Below are 9,783 nucleotides of genomic sequence, written 5' to 3'. Positions count from 1 at the left end.
GTCGAGTGATGCGGTCGGAAGCCAGATTGTAGGCGGTTGAAGAGGGAACAGGAGGAGGTGGGAGGACAGTTCAAGGTGGATATGTTGTTCTAGTAGTTTTGAGGCAAAGGGGAGAAGTGATATGGGGCGGTAGCTAGTCAGAGAGGATGGGTCAAGGGAGGGCTTTTTGAGGATGGGTGTGATTGCGGCATGTTTGAAACATGAGGGGAAGACACCGGTTGTTAGTGACAGGTTGAAGAGGTGGGTTAGGGTTGGGATGAAGACTGTGGTAAGGTTAGGGATGAGGTGGGATGGGATTGGGTCAAGTTCGCAGGTGGTGAGGTGTGATTTGGAGAGTAAAGAGGAGACTTGACCTTCTGTAATGGTGAAAAAGTGGGGTTTGGAGGAGGAAGGTTGAGTATATATGAGGAGGGGTTGTGCGGACTTTAGGCGAAAGCTTTGTCTGATGGTGTCAATCTTCTGCTTGAAGAATGAGGCAAAGTCTTCGGCTGAGATGAGAGAAGAGGGAGGAGGTGCTGGGGGACAAAGGAGAGAATTGAAAGTGTTAAATAGCTGTTTAGGGTTGTTAGACAGGGAGGATATGAGAGATGAGAAGTAGGTTTGTTTTGCTGTAGTGAGTGTGGACTTGAAAATAGTGAGGGATTGTTTGAATGCGATGAAGTGCTCGATGGAGCGAGACCTTTTCCATCTCCGCTCCGCAATCAGTGGGGAGCCACAGACATTTTCGGTTATAGGAAGTTTCGCCCCCAGCAGTTCGCCCTCGCATATTTCGCCCCCGCACGTTTCGAACTGGGGGCGATATGTGCGGGGGTGAGATGTGCGGGGGCAAAACATCCTGGGGGCCAAATTCTGGAGACGAAATGTGCGGGGGTGAACTGCTGGGGGCGAAACATCCAATTCCCGACATTTTCCAGCCTAAACAAAACATCTCCTTTCCATCTGATATTTAACCGTTAGATCACTATGGGCCCCAAATACTAGAACCCAAATGATTGACAGGTCCGTTGTCTCGTTAGGCTGCGAAGCTGTGGCTAGAAGCCATTGAAAGGTAAAGAAGGTCACACATGCGTTGTACAGCATGTTATTGATCAAGATACCTGAGCACAGCACAGCATTTGGAGAGTCTTAATTTCTCTTTAAATGGAAATCTGTCAGAAACTTCCTCACCCCAAACATGAATTAGATTGTCCAGACCCAAAAATGATAAGCTAGTCTTTCCCTTTATGACAGCAAAGCACTGCTTCAGCAATGAGAAATCACGTTTTGAAGTTTGGAAATGCATTGGGACGTGATGACGCACTTACAGCTTCTCAACCCTCGCTGTATTACATACTACCTAGCAGCACCCTCCCCTGACCAATGGATAGGTCGTTTGCTCTGGTATCCGGCAGCTACTAACCTGTCATTTAGCCAGAGGAGGGCGCCGCTAGGTAGAAAATACAGCATGAGACTAAGAAGCTGTAAGTGCGTCATCACAACACCATGCACTTACAGACACCACATCAAAACACAATTTCTCTCTGCTGGAGCAGCACTTTGGGGTCAGAAAAGGATCAATTGGCTTATCTTTTAAAGGGCTAAATAAAAGTCAGATAATGATTTGGTGGGTGAGAGGGTGTTAAAGTTTCTGATCAGATTTTGTCATCACTTAAAAGGGAAGAACCTTTACCACCCTCTCACCCTCCAAATCATTACCTGACTTTTTATTTAGCCCTATAAAAGATAAGCCAACTAATCCTTCTCTGATCCCAAGGTGCTGCTCCAGCAGCAAGAAATCGTGTTTGTGTGTGTCTGGAAGTGTATTGTGTTCTGACGACGCACTTACAGCTTCTTAGTCTCACACTTTATTTTCTACTTATCAGCACCCTCCTCTGGCTAATTGACAGGTCAGTGGCCGCAGTATACCAGAGCAAACGACCTGTCCATCGGTCAGGGAAGGGCGCTGCCAGGTAGGTAATATAGCGAAGGCTGAGAAGCTGTAAGTGCACCTTCACACCCCAATGCACTTCCAGACACAACTTCAAAACACGATTTCTCGCTGCCGGAGCAGCACTTTGGAATCAAAGAAGAATCAATTTTCTTATCTTTTAAAGGGCTAAATAAAAAGTCAAATGATTTGTAGGGTGAGAGGGTGTTCAAGTTTTTGATAGGTTCCCTTTAAAGTGATGACAAAAATCAGAGCAAAATGGCATTATTTACACTTTACCTAAAAGACAAATGTTTCAAGGTGACAAATGGCATCTTTAGGAGTCTCCATGCAGCACATATGGCATGGCTGGCCAGAACTAAAATTTTGAATAATCGGAAAAATTCTATATAAAAAAATATAAAAATAAAAAAATGCCTCCACAAACTCATAAAAATAACTGGTCTGATATGTATTCACAGCGCTGCTGGTGGTAAGAGTTATTTGTGTTATTTCCTCGCAGCCCTTGGCTGACATATCAGCGTTGTTCATGCTGTGATAGGATTTCAGGAGGGAAACAAATGATTGTGAAGTGCTGTGTATGTAGATGTGCGGGGAGCAGTTTGCTTTTGTGTCTGGCTTCATCTGGAGACTCATCATCATCCTTGTACGTTTTTACAGCTCTGGTGAAAGCAACATGTCAACAGTTGCAAACCTCATCTTCCTCGGTGCCGTGTAATAGTCGAGGGTAGCCACGTGCGGCTCTCGGCTAGCCAACACTTTGCCAAATCAAGTGGCGCATCCTGATCCTTTCCGAACAGCTAGTCTTCTCCAATACTGCTCTACAGCCACAGGAAGAGCTGGCCACTTTTACGTGGCTGACGATCGACCGCTCCCATATTTTTTCCAGGGTTAGACAGCCACAGAAAATTTAGGAAAATTTAAAGAAAATTATTTTAGGTTTGTATGGGCAATGAATAATGCAACAGAGGGTACTGCCATAGGTTATAGGTTAGGGCAAATGCAATATGGCTGAAATTAAAGGGAATCTGTCACCCCCCCCCCTAAAAAAAAAAAAAAAATCCGATAGTCATACAGGGGTCTTAGCCCCTGTATAAAAATTGAGATATATATTATATATATATATATATATATATATATATATATATATATATATATATATATATATATATATATATATATATATATATATATATATATATATCTCTATATATATATATATATATATATATATATATATATCTTTTCAGATGTGGATATCCAGAAAACGAATACTCAATGCATCCATGGAATGGCCAAGATCTTACTGCACAGTTCTGCCTCTCCACATATGTTGATTGACAGCACTCGCTACACTATAGAGAGTGATCGCAGGCGATTAGAGGGCTGTGTGCATGCCCGGTCAGCTCCTGCACATACACTTTGTGCAATTGGATCCTACAGCAAAACCAAAAAAAAAATGTGCCGGATCGCAATTTGGTATATATGCAATGTGTAAGAACACTGTCACATTGTGGTCATTTCACCGAGAAAACCCAAGAGAAAAAAAACAAAATGAGCATACACCTTGTAGTAAATAAATAGTAGATGTAAATAACATGGGGTATTTAATTAACACGATTCTGAACAAAAAAGTGTAAAAGCCATCCTACCACGACAAGGCGCACCCATCGGGACTGTCCAATCCGGTCTCTAGTATGAAAACATCATCTTGTGTTAGCCGACCTCAATGTAGATAAGGGCAAAGAAGGACAGGGCCCAACACCAGCCCATGGGAGGCTACACAGATGAAATCTCCGAAAGGGGGAGCCACGCCTGTGTTTGTACAAAGTGCAAGAAACTACAGCAAAACCAAAGAAATGAGCCAGAGCACAAGTTGGTCCGTATGTAAGAACCATTTACATTGTGGTCATTTCACAGACAAAACCCAAGAAAAAAAAAAAAAAAGAGCCGTTACGGCACCCACTTGTTTCTAATCACAGCAACGGATTCATCTATGTTACCAGCATGAACTGCTCTAATTTTTCCCCTCTCCCCTACTCCTTATCTTATTGGCACTACTTTTTTGGCCAAGACTTCTCCAAGTCAGTGCAGAACAGGGGTAAGCTGGCATCACTGTGGGCCACTGGTGTGGATATAGTTTGTTGTAAGCTCAAGTTTTTTTTGGACCACTTCGAAGGCATCAGGTGTGGCACAGGGTTGGTTTTGGAGAGGTTGCCAGATAATTAAAAAGGTTTTTCTTATCTTTAAAAAGTTATTATAAAATAGGAAAAGAACCCTCAAAAATGTGACGTCCGAGTTAAAAAAAAAAATCAGAACTCAGAAGAGTATATTTGACTTTTTCTGAACTTTATTCTGCTTTTAGAAGTATTTACATCATAGACGTGATCACAGATAATCGTGTTTTCAGAAAGCTCAGGGACATTTTTCTCCAAATGCAGGAAACACGATGCTTCGTGTCACCCCGTCTTTTTGTTAGATATGAAATAATTGTTCTTCTTATCCTTTGAAAGTACTTAAAAAAAAAAAAAAAAAAAAAGGAACGCTTACATTAAGTCTTCGGCTTTGTCTCTTTTCTTCCAGGTCCAGATCGAGACGTGACCATTAACAAAATGCATTAACGGATTCCTGCCTGAAATTGCATCTTTTCACCCTTCAGCTTTATTTTTTTTTGGTTTCCTCAAACTTCCCTCCAGGAAAATCTACATAGTTTTCCTTTTAAATGTAAAATGTTGATTAGTGGTTCCAGGCTGCGGACATCGGAGAGGCATAAAGTCACCCACACACCCGAAAGCTTTCAGCCGGGGGGAGAACAATCAGTAAGGAAATAATAGGTGAATATAAAAGAAGGGACAGGATGGTGATTATGGAGATTGGCAGCGTGTACCGCTTTGTCATTTACTGGAGCAGATATTAAAATGCTTTATCACAGTTTCCGCTCTTCCGCAGATATGCACCGTACGGAACAAATCTGTCTTACAAATGCAGACGTGACCAAATCTGAAGAACTCTTCGCCCACAGTTTAAAGGGTTCATACGGCAATAAAGAAAAAAAAAACTGATGGGATAGGCAGTCTACAGTGGCTTGCAAAAGTATTCCCCCCCCCCCCCCCCCCCCCCCCGGCATTTTTCATGTTTTGCAACCTGGAATTTCACAGTTTTTTTTGAGGGTTTGCATCATTTCATGTCTTCAACTGTGAACATTTGGTTTGCTTTTTAGTGTGAAGCAAACAACAAATAGGACCAGAGGCAGACACAGACTGTAGTGGGCCCCTGTGCAAGAAATTTTTGGGGCCCCCCCCCTGCCCTTCATAAGGCAACAAAGTTATGTAAACATAACCCCCCCATGTGCAGCCCTCATCCCCCCCATGTGCATCTCTCATCTCCCCCCCCACATGTGCATCTCTCATCTCCCCCCCCCACATGTGCATCTCTCATCTCCCCCCCCCACATGTGCATCTCTCATCTCCCCCCCCCACATGTGCATCTCTCATCTCCCCCCCCCACATGTGCATCTCTCATCTCCCCCCCCCACATGTGCATCTCTCATCTCCCCCCCCCACATGTGCATCTCTCATCTCCCGCCCCACATGTGCATCTCTCATCTCCCCCACACATGTGCATCTCCCATTCCCCCCCCCCACACACATGTGCATCTCCCATTCCCCCCCCCACACACATGTGCATCTCCCATTCCCCCCCCCACACACATGTGCATCTCCCATTCCCCCCCCACACACATGTGCATCTCCCATTCCCCCCCCCACACACATGTGCATCTCCCATTCCCCCCCCCACACACATGTGCATCTCCCATTCCCCCCCCCCCCACACATGTGCATCTCCCATTCCCCCCCCCCCCCCACACACGTGCATCTCCCATTCCCCCCCCCCCCCCACACACACACACACACACACACACACATGTCCATCTCCCATTCCCCCCACTCCTAGTTAATTGTATTTTAAAAAAAATAAAACTTGTTATACTTACCCCCATGCAATCCCTGCAGAATCCTGGCGCTCGTCCAAATCGCTGACACCAGGTTCTCCTGACTTCCGGCCATGTGACGGCGCCGTCACATGGCCGGAAGTCAGGGGAATCATGAAGGCGCTGCCACGGCAGCGCAGCGCTGAGATGTCCCGGACCCGGCGCTTAGCATGGGGCCGGGGGCCCCATGAGGCGAGAGATGCACAAGAGGGGGGCCCCCAACGGGGCTCCGAGGGGGCCCCTACCGGCCGGGCCCCATACTGGAGTCAGGGCAGTCATGCCCTGATGGCGGCCCTGCTGGAGGCTGGAGGGGCCCCCTCTCCCTCGGGGCCCCCGTTCAATGAACCGGCTGCACGGGCGGTAGTTCCGCCCCTGAATAGGACAAAATAACTGAAAACGTCAGTGTGTGTACAACTATTCACTCCACTAAAGTCAGTACTTTGTAGAGCCTCCTTCTGCGGCAATTAAAGCTGCAAATCTCTTTGGATAAGTCTCTGAGCTTTCCACATTTTACCAGTGGGATTTTTGCCTATTCCTCAAGGCAAAACTGCTCCAGCTCCTTCAAGTTAGATGGTTTCCTCTGGTGAACAGCAATCAAGTCTGACCACAGATTCTCAAGAGGATTAAGATCTGGGCTTTGACTAGGCAACTCCAAAACATTTACATGTTTCCCCATAAACCATTCGAATGTTGCTTTAGCAGTATGCTTTGGGTCATAGTTTGTTGCAGGTGAACCTCAGTCCTAGTCTCAAATCACTGAAATACTGGAACAGGTTTTTCTCAAGAATATCCCAGTATTTTGTACAATCCATCTTCCCCTCGACTTGCATTATTTTCCCTGTCCCTGCTGCCGAAAAACATCCCCAAAGCATGCTGCTGCCGCCACGTTTCACTGTGGGGATGGTGTTCGGCAGTAGCTTGCACCAGAAATTTTTAGGGGCTTCATAGCATAAAGGAATGAATACATATTCACATGCCAATTTCTAGTTATTTGATCCCATAAATGTAATTTCTGCCTATATTTTTCTCACTTCACCAACTTAGACTATTTAGTGCTGATGCATCACACACAAATCTGTTTACAAAATATTTAAACAGGTTGCAAAGTTACAAAATAGGAAAAAAGCCAAGGGGGTACAGAAGTAGATGTACAGCATATCAATTTTTTCAGCGAAAATAATGCATTTAAATAAAAAAAATAAAAAAATTCCTCAAAAAAGGTTCCATATTCTTCATGAGGCAGAATATGGCAGAACATTCTGCTCACATTTTGCTGGTCACGGTCAATGAAAACCTGTTGGACCAGAACCAAAGTGGCTCAACATACCTGAGAAGAAGAGTTTATTGGCTATAACAAATCAATAGTTGATCGCCCGTCTAGTCCTGTACTGGAACCACCAGTCGCATAGCACTGGCCAGTTTACGGCTATTAATTGAGAGCGAGATTTGGTTCTAGAATTGGGACCATTTACCTCCGCTGACACCACATTGTCAGTTTTTCGGGTGAACTCATTTTTGGTGTATTATGTACATGTAGCATTATAAGCCTTCCAGTATTTGTGTAATTTGTAGTGCTTTGTATTTCTGCTTAGGTTTATTGTGTCTCGTTGCACAGTACTTGGCAAGTCGCTGTCAGTATCGGCATCGGCGCGCACAAGAATTGTAATTACTGTCACACAAATTCTGCTGCTTTTCCACTATAATAATGGACTACTGCAATATAAGCGTTCGGCTCTAGATTTTAAGTCAAAATATCATAATCTGAGCTTCAAAAGTTCTTACATAAAAAGTTTTCTTCTATAGTTGGTTGTTTTCTAATATTTTCTGCAAAATTAACAGCATACAAAGTCTACAAAGTCTGTCGCGCCCCCGGGGGCCTTACTGTTTGGGGACAGTATATATATATATATATATATACATACACATACATACACACACACACACACACACACACACAGTACAGACCAAAAGTTTAGACACACCTTCTCATTTAAAGATTTTTCTGTATTTTCATGACTATGAAAATTGTACATTCACACTGAAGGCATCAAAATTATGAATTAACACATGTGGAATTATATACTTAACAAAAAAGTGTGAAACAACTGAAAATATGTCTTATATTCTAGGTTCTTCAAAGTAGCCACCTTTTGCTTTGATGACTGCTTTGCACACTCTTGGCATTCTCTTGATGAGCTTCAAGAGGTAGTCACCGGAAATGGTTTTCACTTCACAGGTGTGCCCTGTCAGGTTTAATAAGTGGGATTTCTTGCCTTATAAATGGGGTTGGGACCATCAGTTGTGTTGTGCAGAAGTCTGGTGGATACACAGCTGATAGTCCTACTGAATAGACTGTTAGAATTTGTATTATGGCAAGAAAAAAGCAGCTAAGTAAAGAAAAATGAGTGGCCATCATTACTTTAAGAAATGAAGGTCAGTCAGTGCAAAAAATTGGGAAAACGTTGAAAGTGTCCCCAAATGCAATTGCAAAAACCATCAAGCGCTACAAAGAAACTGGCTCACATGAGGATCGCCCCAGGAAAGGAAGACCAAGAGTCACCTCTGCTTCTGAGGAAAAGTTAATCCGAGTCACCAGCCTCAGAAATCGCAGGTTAACAGCAGCTCAGATTAGAGACCAGGTCAATGCCACACAGAGTTCTAGCAGCAGACACATCTCTACAACAACTGTTAAGGAGGAGACTTTGTGCAGCAGGCCTTCATGGTAAAATAGCTGCTAGGAAACCACTGCTAAGGACAGGCAACAAGCAGAAGAGACTTGTTTGGGCTAAAGAACACAAGGAATGCACATTAGACTAGTGTAAATCTGTGCTTTGGTCTGAGGAGTCCAAATTTGAGATCTTTGGTTCCAACCACCGTGTCTTTGTGCGACGCACAAAAGGTGAACGGATGGACTCTACATGCCTGGTTCCCACCGTGAAGCATGGAGGAGGAGGTATGATGGTGTGGGGGTGCTTTGCTGGTGACACTGTTGGGGATTTATTCAAAAAAATTGAAGGCATACTGAACCAGCATGGCTACCACAGCATCTTGGAGCAGCATGCTATTCCATCCGGTTTGCGTTTAGTTGGACCATCATTTATTTTTCAATAGGACAATGACCCCAAACACACCTCCAGGCTGTGTAAGGGCTATTTGACCAAGAAGGAGAGTGATGGGGTGCTACGCCAGATGACCTGGCCTCCACAGTCACCAGACCTGAACCCAATCGAGATGGTTTGGGGTGAGCTGGACCGCAGAGTGAAGGCAAAAGGGCAAGCAAGTGCTAAGCATCTCTGGGAACTCCTTCAAGATTGTTGGAAGACCATTTCCGGTGACTACCTCTTGAAGCTCATCAAGAGAATGCCAAGAGTGTGCAAAGCAGTCATCAAAGCAAAAAGGTGGCTACTTTGAAGAACCTAGAATATAAGACATATTTTCAGCTGTTTCACACTTTTTTGTTAAGTATATAATTCCACATGTGGTAATTCATAGTTTTGAAGCCTTCAGTGTGAATATACAATTTTCATAGTCATGAAAATACAGAAAAATCTTTAAAATGAGAAGGTGTGTCCAAACTTTTGGTCTGTACTGTATGTTCAGCTGAAGGACTTGTACCTTTTGGTGTATTGTGCTCCAAAATAGTGTGGCTTTGTACTTGGGCGACCCTGGTAAATGATGGGGGGGCCTGCTTTACCTATAGGTTGATTCATATAGAATTTGAAAGAAAATAAATTGGGACACCTCCTACGAAGAGAGCGATCACAGGAGAAGGACATCATGGTCGGAAGAATAGAAGGAATAAGGCAAAGAGGAAGACCAGCAACCGGATGGCATAAAATTCTCAAGAAAACCGTGGAGAAGACAT

Source organism: Phyllobates terribilis, unplaced genomic scaffold (assembly GCF_046119375.1).
Source record: "Phyllobates terribilis strain yellow unplaced genomic scaffold, ASM4611937v1 Scaffold_11__3_contigs__length_659146591, whole genome shotgun sequence".
Classification (NCBI taxonomy): Eukaryota; Metazoa; Chordata; class Amphibia; order Anura; family Dendrobatidae; genus Phyllobates; species Phyllobates terribilis.
Note: the sequence above shows the minus strand (reverse complement) of the source record.